General features: G+C 58.4%; 3 pseudogenes; all 3 read left to right on the forward strand.

The window, feature by feature from the left end:
• Window positions 1-218: 218 nt before the first annotated feature.
• LOC130262638 (zinc finger protein 883-like) lies at window positions 219-5,552 on the forward strand (annotated as a pseudogene).
• Window positions 5,553-7,344: 1,792 nt separating this feature from the next.
• LOC130263097 (zinc finger protein 883-like) lies at window positions 7,345-13,778 on the forward strand (annotated as a pseudogene).
• LOC130263102 (zinc finger protein 883-like) lies at window positions 11,881-22,127 on the forward strand (annotated as a pseudogene).
• The last annotated feature ends 47 nt before the right edge of the window (window positions 22,128-22,174 follow it).

Consider the following 22,174-nt stretch of genomic DNA (forward strand, 5'->3'; position numbering starts at 1 on the left):
GCCGGGGGAGCCCGGCAGCCTGGAGGGGTGCGGGAGCTCGGTGCTGAGCGGGCTCCGGGCCCCCGAGGCTGAAAGGGGCGCTGACTTCTCCAGCTGCGCTCGGGCAGCGCCACCATCAAACCCAACGCGCTCAGCCCTTGTTTTTCCCCCAGACCAGGATTTCCCAAAGCTCGGCAGCGAGGAGGAGGAGAAGGAGGCCATGAGGACGAGGTTGATGTCCCGGGAGCCGCAGGCAGGTGAGGAGGAAGTCAGTGCCCCCTTCCCCCTGTGTCCTGCTCCATCTCCCAGCCCAGCACGGCCCCGGCTGCAGCACAGCCCTGGGGGGATCTCCTTGCCCTTCCCTGTGGCACGGAGGCAAATCCCATCGTGTCCTTGTCCTTCCTCCCCCAGACAAGGAGCTGAGCACGGCCAGCAGGGAGGACAAATCCCCGCGGCACAGCCTCGGACAAGAGGCCGTTTGCAGCGGCTCCACGGCGCAGGAATGCAATGGGGAGGAAAAGCCCCGCAGATCCCGCACCAGGAGGGGCTGCAAACGCACAGCCAGGGGATCTCAGCAGGAAAGAGCCAGCCCGGGCCGGGGAGGCGGCCGGAGCTCGGAGCTGGGGCTGCGTGATCAGCTTCAGCGTGGGGAGAAGCCCCACAAGTGCTCGCAGCGTGGGAAGAAATTCAGGTGGAAATCAGACCTGACCAAACACCAGAGAGTCCACATGGGGAAACGGCCCTACGAGTGTGGAGAGTGTGGGAAGAGATTCAGCCATAGCTCACACCTCAAGATCCACGAGAGGAGCCACACTGGGGAGAGACCCTACGAGTGTGATAAATGCAGGAAGAGGTTTCAGACCAGCTCCAATCTCGTCCTGCACTATCGCATTCACAAGGATGAGAGGCCTTATGAGTGTCATGACTGCGGGAAAGGCTTCAAGCAAAACTCCACCCTTGTCTTGCACCGGCGCATGCACACTGGGGAGAGACCCTATGAATGTGATAAATGCAGGAAGAGGTTTCCGAACAGCTTTTGTCTCCTCGAGCACTATCGCACTCACATAGATGAGAGGCCTTATGAGTGTCATGACTGTGGGAAGGGCTTCAAGCACAGCTCCACCCTCATCCAGCACCGGCGCATCCACACTGGGGAGAGACCCTACGAGTGTCCCGAGTGTGGGAAGAGCTTCTCAAGGAGCAGTAACTTGACCCGACACCAACGGAAACTCCACTGAGAGAAGCCCTGCGAGTGCCCCGAGTGCGGGAAGAGCTCCGTGCACTGCTCCAGCTCCATCCCCCAGGGCAGGATCCGCAGTTACCCCCGGTGGGCAGAGCCCCGCTGAGCCCTGGTGCCGCTGATCCGTGTTGGGAAGACACCTGGCTGGGGGCTCCACATCCTCCTGCCTCCCATCCCACTCCAATTCCCATTCCCGCTCTCCTTCCCTCTCCCTGTCCCGTATTCTCTGCCCGGTTGTCCTTCCCATATTCCCAGTCCCATATTCCCAGTCCCATATTCCCTGTGTGTTGGGAAGGATAAGGATTTGACAGGAAGCTCTCACAGATATGTATGTACAACATTTCCATTTCCTATTCCCAATCCCATTCCTGTATTCCAATTTCCAATACCTTTCCCATCTTCTAAATCTCCATCCCATATTTTCTCTTCAATTGCTATTTCCATATTCCCTGTCCCATTCCCGGATGTGGGACTGGGGAACACAGAAGCCTCTCTGAGTCCCTCCAAGAGAGGACAGAATACAAGAATTAAAAACCTTTTGAGAAATGAAACTACATATGCCACACGGACATGAAATAGAGGTCTGTGCTTTTGTTTCTAAGTAGAAATATTAGTTTGCATTGATATGAAGTAGAAATATAAATCTTAGTCTGAAGTAAGTAACAATATGATTGAAGTGCCTTAAAAGTAAAAGCCTTAGAATCTGGTGTGAAAAATAACCTGCAGTGTGAGCTCAAGACCACAGATCTAGAGAGAATAAAAATACAGTAAGGACTTTCCTATATTCTTCAGAGAGAAGACACACCACCTGTGCACAAGTTAGATGTAAACATTTGTATTTCAGAACCCCAATTCTCATAGGTTTAGGAGAAATGGTTCAGATTCCTGTTTTTTGATCATCGGAAATTTTGTCAATAAAAATCCGTGTCTTGGAGCCAGAGCTCTCTCTCCCTCCTCTCTCGTCGCTCTCCCTTCCTCCCCCAACATCATCAACACTACCAGCACGGGAGAGAAGAAGAAGAGGAAGATGAAGAAGAAAAGAAGAGGAGAAGAAAGGCCAGGGAGCATCTGCCTCTGGAGACTCTGCACCAGGCCGCAGCTTCGACCTCTTGCAGCAGAGAGCTGCTCCTGCTTCCATCGGGACTTTGTGGCAGGGATTGAACAGGGACTGGAGAGCCTTGGGCTCTTTGCCTTTGGAGCCTGACGTGCCTTTCCCAGAAACAACTTTACAGCAGCTGCTCTGCTCTTGGCAGATCTAAAGCCACAACCAATCCCCAAAGCCGGTCCCGTTCCCTGTCCCCATTCCCATTCCCTGTCCCCATTCCCGTTCCCTGTCCCCATTCCCGCTCCCTGTCCCCATTCCCGTTCCCTGTCCCCATTCCCGCTCCCTGTCCCCTCTCACCAGACGCCGCCGCCATCGCTCCGTTCCCCTCACGGCGCTCACGTGACCGTGGCAACCCCGCTCCGCTCCCGCCCTCCATACCCAGCGCGCGTTCGCTCCCTGATTTGCATAACCACGCCCTCTGGTCCCGCCCACCGCCAGCTGCGCTCATGGCCGGGCGCTCTTTGCTCCCAGTTCTCTCCCAGCGCTCCCAGTAAGAGCGGCACTGGCAGGGAAAGCGCTCCCAGTTCCTGCCCGGGGCTCTCAGCATCGCTGCCGCTGCTCTCCGTGTCATTCCCAGCGCTCCCAGTATCACTCGCAGCGCCGCGCGGGTCGCAGCTGCTCTGACACCGCCCAGGCCAGAGCGCGGCTGCTTTTGGGTGTCGGCACCTGCCCGGGCCGGGCTGGGAGCGGAGGACGGGCTGGGAGCGGAGGAGGAGCGGGAGGAAGAGGAGGAGCGGGAAGAGGAGGAAGAACAGCAGCGGGAAGAGGAGCGATTTTGGAACCAGGCGCTTCTGCCGCCCGCCCGCACAGAGCGCAGCTCCCCCGGGTGCGGCAGCATCGCCCCCCAAAAACCCGCAGGTGAGCGGGGAGGGGGAGCTCGCCCCAAATCCATCGTGGGGGGCTCCGGGAGGGTTTTATTTTGCGCTTCGGGGCATGTTAGGATCTGGCCGCAGCCCAAAGCCGAGGCGGGAATGGCCCTGGCGGGATCTTGGCGGTGCCGCGTGGCGATCGCCCGGTACCGGCGGGGAGGGGGCGATATCGGCTCTGGGGATCCCCGGCAGAGGCGGGGGGGGAAGGCGGGAGCCCCGGAGCGGGGAGAGCGGCCAGGGGCGATCCCGGAGCCGGGGGACCCCCGGCAGCCTGGAGGGGTGCGGGAGCTCGGTGCTGAGCGGGCTCCGGGCCCCCCGAGGCTGAAAGGGGCGCTGACTTCTCCAGCTGCCCTCGGGCAGCGCCACCATCAAACCCAACGCGCTCAGCCCTTGTTTTCCCCCCAAACCAGGATTTCCCAAACTTTGGATGCATTGAGGAGGAGGAATAGGCCGTGAGGAAGATGTCGATATCCCGGGAGCCGCAGGCAGGTGAGGAGGAAGTCAGTGCCCCCTTCCCCCTGTGTCCTGCTCCATCTCCCAGCCCAGCATGGCCCCGGCTGCAGCACAGCCCTGGGGGGATCTCCTTGCCCTTCCCTGTGGCAAATCCCATCGTGTCCTTGTCCTTCCTCCCCCAGACAAGGAGCTGAGCACGGCCAGCAGGGAGGACAAATCCCCGCGGCACAGCCTCGGGCAAGAGGCCGTTTGCAGCGGCTCCACGGCGCAGGAATTTAACGGGGAGGAAAAGCCCTGCAGATCCTGCAGCAGGAGGGGCTGCAAACGCACAGCCCGGGGATCCCAGCAGGAAAGAGCCAGCCCGGGCCGGGGAGGCGGCCGGAGCTCGGAGCTGGGGCTGCGTGAGCAGCTTCACCGTGGGGAGAAGCCCCACAAGTGCTCGCAATGTGGGAAGAGCTACAGGTGGAGATCAGACCTGACCAAACACCAGAGAGTGCACACGGGGGAACGGCCCTACGAGTGTGGGGAGTGTGGGAAGACATTCACCCAGAGCTCAAACCTGAATCTGCACCGGAGGATCCACACTGGGGAGAGACCCTACGAGTGTGATAAATGCAGAAAAAGGTTTCAGACCAGCTCCAGTCTCCTCCTGCACTATCGCACTCACAAGGATGAGAGGCCTTATGAGTGTCCTGACTGCGGGAAGGGCTTCAAGCAAAACTCCAGCCTCGTCAAGCTCCGGCGCATCCACACTGGGGAGAGACCCTACGAGTGTGATAAATGCAGGAAGAGGTTTCAGACTAGCTTCAGTCTGATCCTGCACTATCGCAGTCACTGGGATGAGAGGCCTTATGAGTGTCCTGACTGCGGCAAAGGCTTCAAGTACAACTCTACCCTCGTCCTGCACCGGCGCATGCACACTGGGGAGAGACCTCACAAATGTCCCGAGTGTGGGAAGAGCTTCTCTCACAGCTCTCACTTGACCAGACACCAAAGGAGTCTCCACTGAGAGAAGCCCTGTGAGTGCCCCGAGTGCGGGAAGAGCTTCATGCGCTGCTCCAGCTCCATCCCCCAGGGCAGGATCCGCGCTGGATGATCCCCAGTGACCCCCGGTGGGCAGAGCCCCGCTGAGCCCTGGTGCCGCTGATCCGTGTTGGGAAGACACCTGGCTGGGGGCTCCACATCCTCCTGCCTCCCATCCCACTCCAATTCCCATTCCCGCTCTCCTTCCCTCTCCCTGTCCCGTATTCTCTGCCCGGTTGTCGTTCCCATATTCCCAGTCCCATATTCCCTGTGTGTTGGGAAGGATAAGGATTTGACAGGAAGCTCTCACAGATATGTATGTACAACATTTCCATTTCCTATTTCCAATCCCATTCCCGTATTCAAATTTCAATTCCCAGTCCCATCTTCTAAATCCCCATCCCATATTCTCTCCCCAATTACTATTTCCATATTCCCTGTCCCATTCCCGTGTTCCCATTCCGTGTTCCTATTTCCATTCCCGATCCCATCTCCCAGTCCCCATTCCCAGTTGTTGCAATGTGTGACACAGAAGCATCTCTCAGTACATTTGAGAGAGAGCAGAATGCCAAATTCGAATTAAAAAACTTCTGAGAAATAAAATACATTAAGCCACGGCAATATGAAATCGAGGTCAGAGCTTTAGTTTGGGTAAGTAGTAATAATAAGTTGCATTGACATGAAGTAGAAGTATAAATCTTAGTTTGAAGTATGTAGAAATATCTCTTAAGTGCCTCAAAAAGTAAAAGTCTTAGAGTCTGGTGCTAAAAACAAGCTGCATTGGGGGCCTAAAACCACAGTTCTAGACAAAGTAAAAATAGAGATAAAATAGTTGATATACTCTTCAGAGAGAAAACAAAGGTGATGTGCAGAAGTTAGACGGAAGCGTTTCTATTGGAGAACCAGAATTCTCGTAGGTTTAGGAGAAATGCTTCAGGCTCCTGTTTTCTGATCATTAGGAAATTTGTCAATAAAAATCCGTGTCTTGGACCCAGAGCTCTCTCTCCCTCCTCTCTCGTCGCTCTCCCTTCCTCCCCCACCATCATCATCACCACTACCAGCACGGGAGAGAAGAAGAGGAAGATGAAGAAGAAAAGAAGAGGAGAAGAAAGGCCAGGGAGCATCTGCCTCTGGAGACTCTGCACCAGGCCGCAGCTTTGACCTCTTGCAGCAGAGAGCTGCTCCTGCTTCCATCGGGACTTTGTGGCAGAGACTGAACAGGGACTGGAGAGCCTTGGGCTCTTTGCCTTTGGAGCCTGACGTGCCTTTCCCAGAAACAACTTTACAGCAGCTGCTCTGCTCTTGGCAGATCTAAAGCCACAACCAATCCCCACAGCCGGTGCCATTCCCGTTCCCTGTCCTTATTCCCGGTTCTGCTCCTCGTCCCTGTCCCATATTCTGGCTCTGAGTCCCGTAGTCCCGGTCCCCGTTTCCACTCCAGGTCCGGAATTGCTGCACTCAGTCCTAATTCCCTGCCCAGTCCCAATCTCGTTACCTTTCCCCATTCCCGGTCCCATTTTTGGTATTGGTGCCAATCCTCAAATCCCGGTCCCTTTCCGAATTCTCTGTCCCACAGTCACGATCGCTGTCCCCATTCCAGTTTCCAGTGCCAATTCCTGGCGCCGGTTCTCCGTTCGTCTTCCGTCTTCCCGGTTTCAATAAAGGTCTCGGTCCCATATTCCCGATCCCTGTCCCTCTTCCCACTCCGTGTCCCCATCCCAGCTCCCTGTCCCCATTCCCTGTCGCCTTTCCCTTTAACTGTCCCCATTCCCCGTCCCCAGTCCCTGTCCCCACTCTCGTTCCCGGTCCCCATTCCCTGTCCCCATTCCCCTTCCCTGTCCCCATGCTGTTTCCTGTCCCCATTCCCGATCCCGGTCCCCAATCGCGTTTCCTGTCCCCATTCCCGATCCCTATTCCCATTCCCAGTCCTTGTCCCCATTCCCGATCCCTGTACCCATTCCCGGTCCCTGTCCCTATTCCCGTTCCCTGTCCCCATTTCCGCTCCCTGTCCCCATTCCCATTCCCTGTCCCCATTCCCTTTCCCCATTCCCGCTCCCTGTCCCCATGCCCATTCCCGCTCCCTGTCCCCATTCCCATTCCCTGTCCCCATTCCCTTTCCTCATTCCCGCTCCCTGTCCCCATTCCCGCTCCCTGTCCCCTCTCACCGGACGCCGCCGCCATCGCTCCGTTCCCCTCACGGCGCTCACGTGACCGCGGCAACCCCGCGCCGCTCCCGCCCACCAATCCCAGCGCGCGGTCGCTCCCTGATTTGCATAACCACGCCCTCTGGTCCCGCCCACCGCCAGCTGCGCTCTTGGCCGGGTGCTCTTTGCTCCCAGTTCCCTCCCAGCGCTCCCAGTAAGAGCGGCACTGGCAGGGAAAGCGCTCCCAGTTCCTGCCCGGGGCTCTCAGCATCGCTGCCGCTGCTCTCCGTGTCATTCCCAGCGCTCCCAGTATCACTCGCAGCGCCGCGCGGGTCGCAGCCGCCCCCACACCGCCCGGGCCAGAGCGCGGCTGCTTTTGGGTGTCGGCACCTGCCCGGGCCGGGGTGGGAGCGGAGGAGGAGCGGGAGGAAAAGGAGGAGCAGAAAGATGAGGAAGAGCAGCAGCGGGAGGAAGAGGAGGGACACGGGAGGAGCGGCAGGAAGAGGAGGAGCGATTGTGGAATCAGGCGCTTCTGCCGCCCGCCCGCCCAGAGCGCAGCTTCCCCCGGGTGCGGCAGCATCGCCCCCCAAAAACCCGCAGGTGAGCGGGGAGGGGGAGCTCGCCCGAAATCCATCGTGGGGGGCTCCGGGAGGGTTTTATTTTGCGGTTCGGGGCATGTTCGGACGTTGCCGGAGCCCAAAGCCGAGGCGGGAATGGCCCTGGCGGGATCTTGGCGGTGCCGCGTGGCGATCGCACGGTAGCGGCGGGGAGGGGGCGATATCGGCTCTGGGGATCCCCGGCAGAGGCGGGGGGAAGGCGGGTGTCCCGGAGCGGGGAGAGCGACCAGGGGCGATCCCGGAGCCGGGGGACCCCCGGCAGCCTGGAGGGGTGCGGGAGGTCGGTGCTGAGCGGGCTCCGGGCCCCGAGGCTGAAAGGGGCGCTGACTTCTCCAGCTGCCCTCGGGCAGCGCCACCATCAAACCCAACGCGCTCAGCCCTTGTTTTCCCCCCAAACCAGGATTTCCCAAAGCTCGGCAGCGAGGAGGAGGAGAAGGAGGCCATGAGGACGAGGTCGATGTCCCGGGAGCCGCAGGCAGGTGAGGAGGAAGTCAGTGCCCCTTTCCCCCTCTGTCCTGATCCATCTCCCAGCCCAGCAGGGGCCCGGCTGCAGCACAGCCCTGGGGGGATCTCCTTGCCCTTCCCTGTGGCACGGAGGCAAATCCCATCGTGTCCTTGTCCTTCCTCCCCCAGACAAGGAGCTGAGCACGGCCAGCAGGGAGGACAAATCCCCGCGGCACAGCCTCGGGCAAGAGGCCGTTTGCAGCGGCTCCACGGCGCAGGAATGCATCGGGGAGGAAAAGCCCCGCAGATCCCGCAGCAGGAGGGGCTGCAAACGCACAGCCCGGGGATCTCAGCAGGAAAGAGCCAGCCCGGGCCGGGGAGGCGGCCGGAGCTCACAGCTGGGGCTGCGTGAGCAGCTTCACCGTGGGGAGAAGCCCCACAAGTGCTCGCAATGTGGGAAGGGATTCACGTGGAGATCAGAACTGATCAAACACCAGAGAGTCCACACGGGAGAACAGCCCTACGAGTGTGGGGAGTGTGGGAAGAGATTTAGCAAGAGCTCAAACCTGAATCTGCACCGGAGGATCCACACTGGGGAGAGACCCTACGAGTGTGGGGAGTGTGGGAAGAGATTCAGAGACAGCTCAAACCTGAATCTGCACCGGAGGATCCACACTGGAGAGAGACCCTACGAGTGTGGGGAGTGTGGGAAGAGATTCAGCCATAGCTCACACCTCAAGACCCACGAGAGGAGCCACACTGGGGAGAGACCCTACGAGTGTGATAAATGCAGGAAGAGGATTCACACCAGATCCAATCTCGTCCTGCACTATCGCATTCACAAGGATGAGAGGCCTTATGAGTGTCATGACTGCGGGATGGGCTTCAAGCAAAACGCCAGCCTCGTGAAGCACCGTCGCAGCCACACTGGGGAGAGACACTACGAGTGTGATAAATGCAGGAAGTGGTTTCAGACCAGCTGCAGTCTCCTCCTGCATTATCGCATTCACACAGATGAGAGGCCTTATGAGTGTCCTGACTGCGGCAAAGGCTTCAAGCAAACCTCCACCCTCGTCCAGCACCGGCGCATCCACACTGGGGAGAGACCCTACGAGTGTGATAAATGCAGGAAGAGGTTTCAGACCAGCTCCAGTCTCGTCCTGCACTATCGCACTCACACAGGTGAGAGGCCTTATGAGTGTCATGACTGTGGGAAGGGCTTCAAGCACAACTACAGCCTCATCCAGCACCGGCGCATCCACACTGGGGAGAGACCTCACAAATGTCCCGAATGTGGGAAGAGCTTCTCATACAAATATACTTTGACCAGGCACCAACGGAGTCTCCACTGAGAGAAGCCCTGCTAGTGCCCCGAGTGCGGGAAGAGCTCCGTGCGCTGCTCCAGCTCCATTCCCCAGGGCAGGATCCGCGCTGGATGATCCCCAGTGACCCCCGGTGGGCAGAGCCCCGCTGAGCCCTGGTGCCGCTGATCCGTGTTGGGAAGACACCTGGCTGGGGGCTCCACATCCTCCTGCCTCCCATCCCACTCCAATTCCCATTCCCGCTCTCCTTCCCTCTCCCTGTCCCGTATTCTCTGCCCGGTTGTCGTTCCCATATTCCCAGTCTTATATTCCCTGTGTGTTGGGAAGGATAAGGATTTGACAGGAAGCTCTCACAGATATGTATGTACAACATTTTCATTTCCTATTTCCAATCCCATTCCTGTATTCAAATTTTAATTCCCTGTCCCATCTTCTAAATCCCCATCCCATATTCTCTCCCCAATTACTATTTCCATATTCCCTGTCCCATTCCCGTGTTCCCAATCCCTGTTCCTCTTTCCATACTCGATCCCATCTCCCAGTCCCCATTCCCAGTTGTTGCAATGTGTGACACAGAAGCATCTCTCAGTACATTTGAGAGAGACCAGAATGCCAAATTCAAATTAAAAAACTTCTGAGAAATAAAATACATTAAGCCAAGGCAATATGAAATTGAGGTCGGAGCTTTAGTTTAGGTAAGTAGTAATATTAAGTTCATCGATATGAAGTAGAAGTATAAATCTTAGTTTGAAGTATGTAGAAATACGTCTTAAGTGCCTCAAAAAGTAAAAGTCTTAGAGTGTGGTGCTAAAAACAGGCTGCATTGAGAGCCTAAAACCACAGTTCTATACAAAGTGAAAATAGAGATAAAATAGTTTTTATATTCTTCAGAGAGAAAACAATGGTGATGTGCCCAAGTTGGACATAAGCGTTTATATTGGAGAACCCCAATTCTAACAGGTTAAGGAGAAATGGTTCAGATTTGTGTTTTGTTATCATTGGGAAATTTGTCAATAAAAATTCGTATCTTGGAGCCAGAGCTCTCTCTCCCTCCTATCTCGTCGCTCTCCCTTCCTCCCCCACCACCATCATCACCACTACCAGCACGGGAGAGAAGAAGAAGAGGAAGATGAAGAAGAAAAGAAGAGGAGAAGAAAGGCCAGGGAGCATCTGCCTCTGGAGACTCTGCACCAGGCAGCAGCTTCGACCTCTTGCAGCAGAGAGCTGCTCCTGCTTCCATCGGGACTTTGTGGCGGAGACTGAACAGGGACTGGAGAGCCTTGGGCTCTTTGCCTTTGGAGCCTGACGTGCCTTTCCCAGAAACAACTTTACAGCAGCTGCTCTGCTCTTGGCAGATCTAAAGCCACAACCAATCCCCACAGCCGGTCCCATTCCCGTTCTCTGTCCTTATTCCCGGTTCTGCTCCTCGTCCCTGTCCCATATTCTGGCTCTGAGTCCCGTAGTCCCGGGCCCCGTTTCCACTCCAGGACCGGAATTGCTGCACTCAGTCCTAATTCCCTGCCCAGTCCCAATCTCGTTCCCTTTCCCCATTCCCGGTCCCATTTTTGGTATTGGTGCCAATCCTCAAATCCCGGTCCCTTTCCGAATTCCCTGTCCCACAGTCACGATCGCTGTCCCCATTCCAGTTTCCAGTGCCAATTCCCGGCGCCGGTTCTCCGTTCGTCTTCCGTCTTCCCGGTTTCAATAAAGGTCTCGGTCCCATATTCCCGATCCCTGTCCCTCTTCCCACTCCGTGTCCCCATCCCAGCTCCCTGTCCCCATTCCCTGTCGCCTTTCCCTTTAACTGTCCCCATTCCCAGTCCCCAGTCCCTGTCCCCACCCTCGTTCCCGGTCCCCATTCCCTGTCCCCATTTCCATTCCCTGTCCCCATTCCTATATCCGCTCCCCATTCCCGGTTCCCATTCCCTGTCCCCATTCCCGTTCCCTGTCCCCATTCCCGCTCCCTGTCCCCATTCCCCTTCCCTGTTCCCATGCCCGTTTCCTGTCCCCAGTCCCGATCCCGGTCCCCATTCCCGTTTCCTGTCCCGATTCCCGATCCCTATCCCCATTCCCGGTTTTTGTCCCCATTCCCGATCCCTGTACCCATTCCCGGTCCCTGTCCCCATTCCCGTTCCCTTTCCCCATTCCCGCTCCCTGTCCCCATTCCCGTTCTCTGTCCCCTCTCACCGGACGCCGCCGCCATCGCACCGTTCCCCTCACGGCGCTCACGTGACCGCGGCAACCCCGCGACGCTCCCGCCCGCCAATCCAAGCGCGCGGTCGCTCCCTGATTTGCATAACCACGCCCTCTGGTCCCGCCCACCGCCAGCTGCGCTCTTGGCCGGGCGCTCTTTGCTCCCAGTTCCCTCCCAGCGCTCCCAGTAAGAGCGGCACTGGCAGGGAAAGCGCTCCCAGTTCCTGCCCGGGGCTCTCAGCATCGCTGCCGCTGCTCTCCGTGTCATTCCCAGCGCTCCCAGTATCACTCGCAGCGCCGCGCGGGTCGCAGCCGCTCCCACACCGCCCGGGCCAGAGCGCGGCTGCTTTTGAGTGTCGGCACCTGCCCGGGCCGGCCTGGGAGCGGAAGAGGAGCGGGAGGAAGAGGAGGAGCGGGAAGAGGAGGAAGAGCAGCAGCGGGAGGAAGAGGAGGGATACGGGAGGAGCGGCAGGAAGAGGAGGAGCGATTTTGGAATCAGGCGCTTCTGCCGCCCGGCCGCCCAGAGCGCAGCTTCCCCCGGGTGCGGCAGCATCGCCCCCCAAAAACCCGCAGGTGAGCGGGAAGGGAGAGCTCGCCCGAAATCCATCGTGGGGGGCTCCGGGAGGGTTTTATTTTGCGGTTCGGGATGTTCGGACGTTGCCGGAGCCCAAAGCCGAGGCGGGAATGGCCCTGGCGGGATCTTGGCGGTGCCGCGTGGCGATCGCCCGGTACCGGCGGGGAGGGGGCGATATCGGCTCTGGGGATCCCCGGCAGAGGCGGGGGGGAAGGCGGGAGCCCCGGAGCGGGGAGAGCGGCCAGGGGCGATCCCGGAGCCGGGGGACCCCCGGCAGCCTGGAGGGGTGCGGGAGCTCGGTGCTGAGCGGGCTCCGGGCCCCCGAGGCTGAAAGGGGCGCTGACTTCTCCAGCTGCCCTCGGGCAGCGCCACCATCAAACCCAACGCGCTCAGCCCTTGTTTTCCCCCCAAACCAGGATTTCCCAAACCTTGGATGCATTGAGGAGGAGGAGAAGGCCGTGAGGAAGATGTCGATGTCCCGGGAGCCGCAGGCAGGTGAGGAGGAAGTCAGTGCCCCTTTCCCCCTGTGTCCTGCTCCATCTCCCAGCCCAGCACGGCCCCGGCTGCAGCACAGCCCTGGGGGGATCTCCTTGCCCTTGCCTGTGGCATGGAGGCAAATCCCATCGTGTCCTTGTCCTTCCTCCCCCAGACAAGGAGCTGAGCACGGCCAGCAGGGAGGACAAATCCCCGCGGCACAGCCTCGGGCAAGAGGCCGTTTGCAGCGGCTCCACGGCGCAGGAATGCAACGGGGAGGAAAAGCCCCGCAGATCCCGCAGCAGGAGGGGCTGCAAACGCACAGCCCGGGGATCCCAGCAGGAAAGAGCCAGCCCGGGCCAGGGAGGCGGCCGGAGCTCGGAGCTGGGGCTGCGTGAGCAGCTTCACCGTGGGGAGAAGCCCCACAAGTGCTCGCAATGTGGGAAGGGATCCAGGTGCAGACCAGAACTGATCAGACACCAGAGAGTCCACACGGGGGAACGGCCCTACGAGTGTGGGGAGTGTGGGAAGAGATTCAGGAAGAGCTCAAACCTGAATCTGCACCGGAGGATCCACACTGGGGAGAGACCCTACGAGTGTGGGGAGTGTGGGAAGAGATTCAGCCAGATCTCACACCTCAAGGCCCATGAGAGGAGCCACACTGGGGAGAGACCCTACGAGTGTGATAAATGCAGGAAGAGTTTTCACACCAGCTCCAGTCTCTTCCTGCACTATCGCATTCACAAGGATGAGAGGCCTTATGAGTGTCATGACTGCGGGATGGGCTTCAAGCAAAACTCCAACCTCGTCAAGCACCGGCGCATCCACACCGGGGAGAGACCCTACGAGTGTGATAAATGCAGGAAGAGGTTTCAGACCAGCTCCAGTCTGCTCTTGCACTATCGCATTCACAAGAATGAGAGGCCTTATGAGTGTCATGACTGCGGCAAACGCTTCAAGCAAAACTCCACCCTCGTCCTGCACCGGCGCATCCACACTGGGGAGAGACCCTACGAGTGTGATAAATGCAGGAAGAGGTTTCACACCAGATCCAATCTCGTCCTGCACTATCGCATTCACAAGGATGAGAGGCCTTATGAGTGTCATGACTGTGGGAAGGGCTTCAAGCACAGCTCCACTCTCGTCAAGCACCGGCGCATCCACACCGGGGAGAGACCCTACGAGTGTCCCGAGTGTGGGAAGAGCTTCTCACAGAGCTGTCACTTGACCCGACACCAACGGAGACTCCACTGAGAGAAGCCCTGCGAGTGCCCCGACTGCAGGAAGAGCTTCGTGCGCTGCTCCAGCTCCATCCCCCAGGGCAGGATCTGCGCTGGATGATCCCCAGTGACCCCCGGTGGGCAGAGCCCCGCTGAGCCCTGGTGCCGCTGATCCGTGTTGGGAAGACACCTGGCTGGGGGCTCCACATCCTCCTGCCTCCCATCCCACTCCAATTCCCATTCCTGTTCTCCTTCCCTCTCCCTGTCCCGTATTCTCTGCCCGGTTGTCGTTCCCATATTCCCAGTCCCATATTCCCCGTGTGTTGGGAAGGATAAGGATTTGACAGGAAGCTCTCACAGATATGTACATAAAACATTTCCATTTCCTATTCCCAATTCCATTTCCGTATTACAATGTCCAATCCCTTTCCCGTCTTCTAAGTCCCCATTCCATATTCTCTCTCCAATTGCTATTTCCATGTTCCCTGTCCGGTTCCCACACTCCTATTCCCTGTTCCTGTTTCCTCTCCTGTTCCCATGTCCCTGTCCCCGTTCCCGGATGTGGGACTGGAGAACACAGAAGCCTCTCTGAGTCCCTCCGTGAGAGGAAAGAATGCAAGAATTAAATAAAAACCTTTTGAGAAATGAAACTACATTATGTCACACAGACATGAAATAGAGGTCTGTGCTTTTGTTTCTAAATAGAAATATTAGTTTGCATAGATATGAAGCAGAAGTATAAATCTTAGTCTGAAGTAAGTAACAATATGTTTGAAGTGCCTTAAAAGTAAAAGCCTTAGAATCTGCAGTGAGAGCTCAAGACCAGAGCTCTAGAGAGAATAAAAATACAGTAAGAACTTTCCTGTATTCTTCAAATGGAACAAACACCACCTGTGCACAAGTTAGATGTAAACATTTGTATTACAGAACCCCAATTCTAAACAGGTTTAGGAGAAATGCTTCAGGTTCCTGTTTTCTGATCATTGGGAAATTTGTCAATAAAAATCCGTGTCTTGCAGCCAGAGCTCTCTCTCCCTCCTCTCTCGTTCCTCTCTTGTCCACCCCCACCACCATCATCACCACTACCAGAACGAGAGAGAAGAAGAAGAGGAAGATGAAGAAGTAAAGAAGAGGAGAAGAAAAGCCAGGGAGCATCTGCCTCTGGAGACTCTGCACCAGGCCGCAGCTTCGACCTCTTGCAGCAGAGAGCTGCTCCTGCTTCCATCGGGACTTTGTGGCAGAGACTGAACAGGGACTGGAGAGCCTTGGGCTCTTTGCCTTTGGAGCCTGACGTGCCTTTCCCAGAAACAACTTTACAGCAGCTGCTCTGCTCTTGGCAGATCTAAAGCCACAACCAATCCCCACAGCCGGTCCCATTCCCGTCCCCTGTCCTTATTCCCGGTTCTGCTCCTCGTCCCTGTCCCGTATTCTGGCTCTGAGTCCCGTAGTCCCCGTCCCCGTTCCGACTCCAGGTCCGGAATTGCTGCACTCAGTCCTAATTCCCTGCCCAGTCCCAATCTCGTTACCTTTCCCCATTCCCGGTCCCATTTTCGGTATTGGTGCCAATCCTCAAATCCCGGTCCCTTTCCAAATTCCCTATCTCACAGTCATGGTCGCTGTCCCCATTCCAGTTTCCAGTGCCAATTCCCGGCGCCGGTTCTCCGTTCGTCTTCCGTATTGCCTGTTTCAATAAAGGTCTTGGTCCCATATTCCCGATCCCTGTCCCTCTTCCCACTCCCTGTCCCCATCCCAGTTCCCTGTCCCCATTCCCTGTTGCCATTCCCTTTAATTGTCCCCATTCCCGTTCCCTGTCCCCCTTCTCGCTCCCATTCCCGGTCCCCATTCCCATTCCCTGTCCACATTCCCGGTCCCTGTCCCCATTCCCATTCCCTGTCCCCATTCCCGTTCCCTGTCCCCATTCCCATTTCCTGTCCCCATTCCCATTTCCTGTCCCCATTCCCATTCCGTGTCCCAATTCTCGCTCCCTGTCCCCATTCCCGCTCCCTGTCCCCTCTCACCGGACGCCGCCGCCATCGCTCCGTTCCCCTCACGGCGCTCACGTGACAGCGGCAACCCCGCGCCCCTCCCGCCCACCAATCCCAGCGCGCGGTCGCTCCCTGATTTGCATAACCACGCCCTCTGGTCCCGCCCACCGCCAGCTGCACTCATGACCGGGCGCTCTTTGCTTCCAGTTCCCTCCCAGCGCTCCCAGTAAGAGCGGCACTGGCAGGGAAAGCGCTCCCAGTTCCTGCCCGGGGCTCTCAGCATCGCTGCCGCTGCTCTCCGTGTCATTCCCAGCGCTCCCAGTATCACTCGCAGCGCCGCGCGGGTCGCAGCCCCTCCGACACCGCCCGGGCCAGAGCGCGGCTGTTTTGGGTGTCGGCACCTGCCCGGGCCGGGCTGGGAGCGGAGGAGGAGCGGGAAGAGGAGGAAGACCAGCAGCGAGAGGAAGAGGAGGGACACGGGAGGAGCAGGAGGAAGAGGAGGAGCGATTTTGGAACCAGGCGCTTTTTGCCGCCCGCCCGCACAGAGCGCAGCTTCCCCCGGGTGCGGCAGCATCGCCCCCCAAAAACCCGCAGGTGAGCGGGGAGAGGGAGCTCGCCCCAAATCCATCGTGGGGGGCTCCGGGAGGGTTTTATTTTGCGCTTCAGGGGATGTTCGGACGTTGCAGGAGCCCAAAGCCGAGGCGGGAATGGCCCTGGCGGGATCTTGGCGGTGCCGCGTGGCGATCGCCCGGTACCGGCGGGGAGGGGGGCGATATCGGCTCTGGGGATCCCCGGCAGAGGCGGGGGGAAGGCGGGAGCCCCGGAGCGGGGAGAGCGGCCGGGGGCGATCCCGGAGCCGGGGGACCCCCGGCAGCCTGGAGGGGTGCGGGAGCTCGGTGCTGAGCGGGCTCCGGGCCCCCCGAGGCTGAAAGGCGCGCTGACTTCTCCAGCTGCCCTCGGGCAGCGCCACCATCAAACCCAACGCGCTCAGCCCTTGTTTTCCCCCCAAACCAGGAGTTCCCTAAGCTCGGCAGCGAGGAGGAGGAGAGGGAGGCCATGAGGACGAGGTCGATGTCCCGGGAGCCGCAGGCAGGTGAGAAGGAAGTCAGTGCCCCTTTCCCCCTGTGTCCTGCTTCATCTCCCAGCCCAGCACGGCCCCGGCTGCAGCACAGCCCTGGGGGGATCTCCTTGCCCTTGCCTGTGGCACGGAGGCAAATCCCATCGTGTCCTTGTCCTTCCTCCCCCAGGCAAGGAGCTGAGCACGGCCAGCAGGGAGGACAAATCCCCGCGGCACAGCCTCGGGCAAGAGGCCGTTTGCAGCGGCTCCACGGCGCAGGAATGCATCGGGGAGGAAAAGCCCCGCAGATCCCGCAGTAGGAGGGGCTGCAAACGCACAGCCCGGGGATCCCAGCAGGAAAGAGCCAGCCCGGGCCGGGGAGGCGGCCGGAGCTCGGAGCTGGGGCTGCGTGAGCAGCTTCAGCGTGGGGAGAAGCCCCACAAGTGCTCGCAATGTGGGAAGAGCTACAGGTGGAGATCAGACCTGACCAAACACCAGAGAGTCCACACTGGGGAGAGACCCTATGAGTGTGATAAATGCAGGAAAAGGTTTCACACCAGCTCCAGTCTCCTCCTGCACTATCGCATTCACAAGGATGAGAGGCCTTATGAGTGTCATGACTGCGGGATGGGCTTCAAGCAAAACTCCAACCTCGTCAAGCACCGGCGCATCCACACCGGGGAGAGACCCTACGAGTGTGATAAATGCAGGAAGAGGTTTCAGACCAGCTCAAGTCTGCTCTTGCACTATCGCATTCACACAGATGAGAGGCCTTATGAGTGTCATGACTGCGGCAAACGCTTCAAGCAAAACTCCACCCTCGTCCTGCACCGGCGCATCCACACTGGGGAGAGACCCTACGAGTGTGATAAATGCAGGAAGAGGTTTCACACCAGATCCAATCTCGTCCTGCACTATCGCATTCACAAGGATGAGAGGCCTTATGAGTGTCATGACTGTGGGAAGGGCTTCAAGCACAGCTCCACTCTCGTCAAGCACCGGCGCATCCACACCGGGGAGAGACCCTACGAGTGTCCCGAGTGTGGGAAGAGCTTCTCACAGAGCTGTCACTTGACCCGACACCAACGGAGACTCCACTGAGAGAAGCCCTGCGAGTGCCCCGACTGCAGGAAGAGCTTCGTGCGCTGCTCCAGCTCCATCCCCCAGGGCAGGATCTGCGCTGGATGATCCCCAGTGACCCCCGGTGGGCAGAGCCCCGCTGAGCCCTGGTGCCGCTGATCCGTGTTGGGAAGACACCTGGCTGGGGGCTCCACATCCTCCTGCCTCCCATCCCACTCCAATTCCCATTCCCATTCCTGTTCTCCTTCCCTCTCCCTGTCCCGTATTCTCTGCCCGGTTGTCGTTCCCATATTCCCAGTCCCATATTCCCCATGTGTTGGGAAGGATAAGGATTTGACAGGAAGCTCTCACAGATATGTACATAAAACATTTCCATTTCCTATTCCCAATTCCATTTCCGTATTACAATGTCCAATCCCTTTCCCGTCTTCTAAGTCCCCATTCCATATTCTCTCTCCAATTGCTATTTCCATGTTCCCTGTCCGGTTCCCACACTCCTATTCCCTGTTCCTGTTTCCTCTCCTGTTCCCATGTCCCTGTCCCCGTTCCCGGATGTGGGACTGGAGAACACAGAAGCCTCTCTGAGTCCCTCCGTGAGAGGAAAGAATGCAAGAATTAAATAAAAACCTTTTGAGAAATGAAACTACATTATGTCACACAGACATGAAATAGAGGTCTGTGCTTTTGTTTCTAAATAGAAATATTAGTTTGCATAGATATGAAGCAGAAGTATAAATCTTAGTCTGAAGTAAGTAACAATATGTTTGAAGTGCCTTAAAAGTAAAAGCCTTAGAATCTGCAGTGAGAGCTCAAGACCAGAGCTCTAGAGAGAATAAAAATACAGTAAGAACTTTCCTGTATTCTTCAAATGGAACAAACACCACCTGTGCACAAGTTAGATGTAAACATTTGTATTACAGAACCCCAATTCTAAACAGGTTTAGGAGAAATGCTTCAGGTTCCTGTTTTCTGATCATTGGGAAATTTGTCAATAAAAATCCGTGTCTTGCAGCCAGAGCTCTCTCTCCCTCCTCTCTCGTTCCTCTCTTGTCCACCCCCACCACCATCATCACCACTACCAGAACGAGAGAGAAGAAGAAGAGGAAGATGAAGAAGTAAAGAAGAGGAGAAGAAAAGCCAGGGAGCATCTGCCTCTGGAGACTCTGCACCAGGCCGCAGCTTCGACCTCTTGCAGCAGAGAGCTGCTCCTGCTTCCATCGGGACTTTGTGGCAGAGACTGAACAGGGACTGGAGAGCCTTGGGCTCTTTGCCTTTGGAGCCTGACGTGCCTTTCCCAGAAACAACTTTACAGCAGCTGCTCTGCTCTTGGCAGATCTAAAGCCACAACCAATCCCCACAGCCGGTCCCATTCCCGTCCCCTGTCCTTATTCCCGGTTCTGCTCCTCGTCCCTGTCCCGTATTCTGGCTCTGAGTCCCGTAGTCCCCGTCCCCGTTCCGACTCCAGGTCCGGAATTGCTGCACTCAGTCCTAATTCCCTGCCCAGTCCCAATCTCGTTACCTTTCCCCATTCCCGGTCCCATTTTCGGTATTGGTGCCAATCCTCAAATCCCGGTCCCTTTCCAAATTCCCTATCTCACAGTCATGGTCGCTGTCCCCATTCCAGTTTCCAGTGCCAATTCCCGGCGCCGGTTCTCCGTTCGTCTTCCGTATTGCCTGTTTCAATAAAGGTCTTGGTCCCATATTCCCGATCCCTGTCCCTCTTCCCACTCCCTGTCCCCATCCCAGTTCCCTGTCCCCATTCCCTGTTGCCATTCCCTTTAATTGTCCCCATTCCCGTTCCCTGTCCCCCTTCTCGCTCCCATTCCCGGTCCCCATTCCCATTCCCTGTCCACATTCCCGGTCCCTGTCCCCATTCCCATTCCCTGTCCCCATTCCCGTTCCCTGTCCCCATTCCCATTTCCTGTCCCCATTCCCATTTCCTGTCCCCATTCCCATTCCGTGTCCCAATTCTCGCTCCCTGTCCCCATTCCCGCTCCCTGTCCCCTCTCACCGGACGCCGCCGCCATCGCTCCGTTCCCCTCACGGCGCTCACGTGACAGCGGCAACCCCGCGCCCCTCCCGCCCACCAATCCCAGCGCGCGGTCGCTCCCTGATTTGCATAACCACGCCCTCTGGTCCCGCCCACCGCCAGCTGCACTCATGACCGGGCGCTCTTTGCTTCCAGTTCCCTCCCAGCGCTCCCAGTAAGAGCGGCACTGGCAGGGAAAGCGCTCCCAGTTCCTGCCCGGGGCTCTCAGCATCGCTGCCGCTGCTCTCCGTGTCATTCCCAGCGCTCCCAGTATCACTCGCAGCGCCGCGCGGGTCGCAGCCCCTCCGACACCGCCCGGGCCAGAGCGCGGCTGTTTTGGGTGTCGGCACCTGCCCGGGCCGGGCTGGGAGCGGAGGAGGAGCGGGAAGAGGAGGAAGACCAGCAGCGAGAGGAAGAGGAGGGACACGGGAGGAGCAGGAGGAAGAGGAGGAGCGATTTTGGAACCAGGCGCTTTTTGCCGCCCGCCCGCAGAGAGCGCAGCTTCCCCCGGGTGCGGCAGCATCGCCCCCCAAAAACCCGCAGGTGAGCGGGGAGAGGGAGCTCGCCCCAAATCCATCGTGGGGGGCTCCGGGAGGGTTTTATTTTGCGCTTCAGGGGATGTTCGGACGTTGCAGGAGCCCAAAGCCGAGGCGGGAATGGCCCTGGCGGGATCTTGGCGGTGCCGCGTGGCGATCGCCCGGTACCGGCGGGGAGGGGGCGATATCGGCTCTGGGGATCCCCGGCAGAGGCGGGGGGAAGGCGGGAGCCCCGGAGCGGGGAGAGCGGCCGGGGGCGATCCCGGAGCCGGGGGACCCCCGGCAGCCTGGAGGGGTGCGGGAGCTCGGTGCTGAGCGGGCTCCGGGCCCCCGAGGCTGAAAGGCGCGCTGACTTCTCCAGCTGCCCTCGGAGCGCCACCATCAAACCCAACGCGCTCAGCCCTTGTTTTCCCCCCAAACCAGGAGTTCCCTAAGCTCGGCAGCGAGGAGGAGGAGAGGGAGGCCATGAGGACGAGGTCGATGTCCCGGGAGCCGCAGGCAGGTGAGAAGGAAGTCAGTGCCCCTTTCCCCCTGTGTCCTGCTTCATCTCCCAGCCCAGCACGGCCCCGGCTGCAGCACAGCCCTGGGGGGATCTCCTTGCCCTTGCCTGTGGCACGGAGGCAAATCCCATCGTGTCCTTGTCCTTCCTCCCCCAGGCAAGGAGCTGAGCACGGCCAGCAGGGAGGACAAATCCCCGCGGCACAGCCTCGGGCAAGAGGCCGTTTGCAGCGGCTCCACGGCGCAGGAATGCATCGGGGAGGAAAAGCCCCGCAGATCCCGCAGTAGGAGGGGCTGCAAACGCACAGCCCGGGGATCCCAGCAGGAAAGAGCCAGCCCGGGCCGGGGAGGCGGCCGGAGCTCGGAGCTGGGGCTGCGTGAGCAGCTTCAGCGTGGGGAGAAGCCCCACAAGTGCTCGCAATGTGGGAAGAGCTACAGGTGGAGATCAGACCTGACCAAACACCAGAGAGTCCACACTGGGGAGAGACCCTACGAGTGTGATAAATGTAGGAAGAGGTTTCACACCAGCAGCAATCTTCTCCTGCACTACCGCACTCACAAGGATGAGAGACCTTATGAGTGTCGTGACTGTGGGAAGGGCTTCAAGCTCAACTCACACCTTGTCACCCACCGGCGCACCCACACTGGGGAGAGACCCTACGAGTGTGATAAATGCAGGAAGAGGTTTCAGACCAGCTCCAGTCTCTTCGAGCACTATCGAATTCACAGGGATGAGAGGCCTTATGAGTGTCATGACTGCGGCAAAAGCTTCAAGCAAAACTCCACCCTCATCCAGCACCGGCGCGTCCACACTGAGGAGAGACCCTACGAGTGTGATAAATGCAGGAAGAGGTTTCCAAAAAGCTTTTGTCTCCTCGAGCACTATCGCACTCACACAGATGAGAGGCCTTATGAGTGTCATGACTGCGGGAAGGGCTTCAAGCAAAACTCCACCCTCATCCAGCACCGGCGCATCCACACTGGGGAGAGACCCCACAAATGTCCCGAGTGTGGGAAGAGCTTCTCACAGAGCTCTCACTTGACCAGACACCAACGGAGTCTCCACTGAGAGAAGCCCTGTGAGTGCCCCGAGTGCGGGAAGAGCTTCGTGCGCTGCTCCAGCTCCATCCCCCAGGGCAGGATCCGCGCTGGATGATCCCCAGTGACCCCCGGTGGGCAGAGCCCCGCTGAGCCTTGGTGCCGCTGATCCGTGTTGGGAAGACACCTGGCTGGGGGCTCCACATCCTCCTGCCTCCCATCCCACTCCAATTCCCATTCCCGCTCTCCTTCCTTCTCCTTATTCCGTATTCTTTGCTCGGTTGTCGTTCCCAT

Source organism: Oenanthe melanoleuca, chromosome 25 (assembly GCF_029582105.1).
Source record: "Oenanthe melanoleuca isolate GR-GAL-2019-014 chromosome 25, OMel1.0, whole genome shotgun sequence".
NCBI lineage: Eukaryota > Metazoa > Chordata > Aves > Passeriformes > Muscicapidae > Oenanthe > Oenanthe melanoleuca.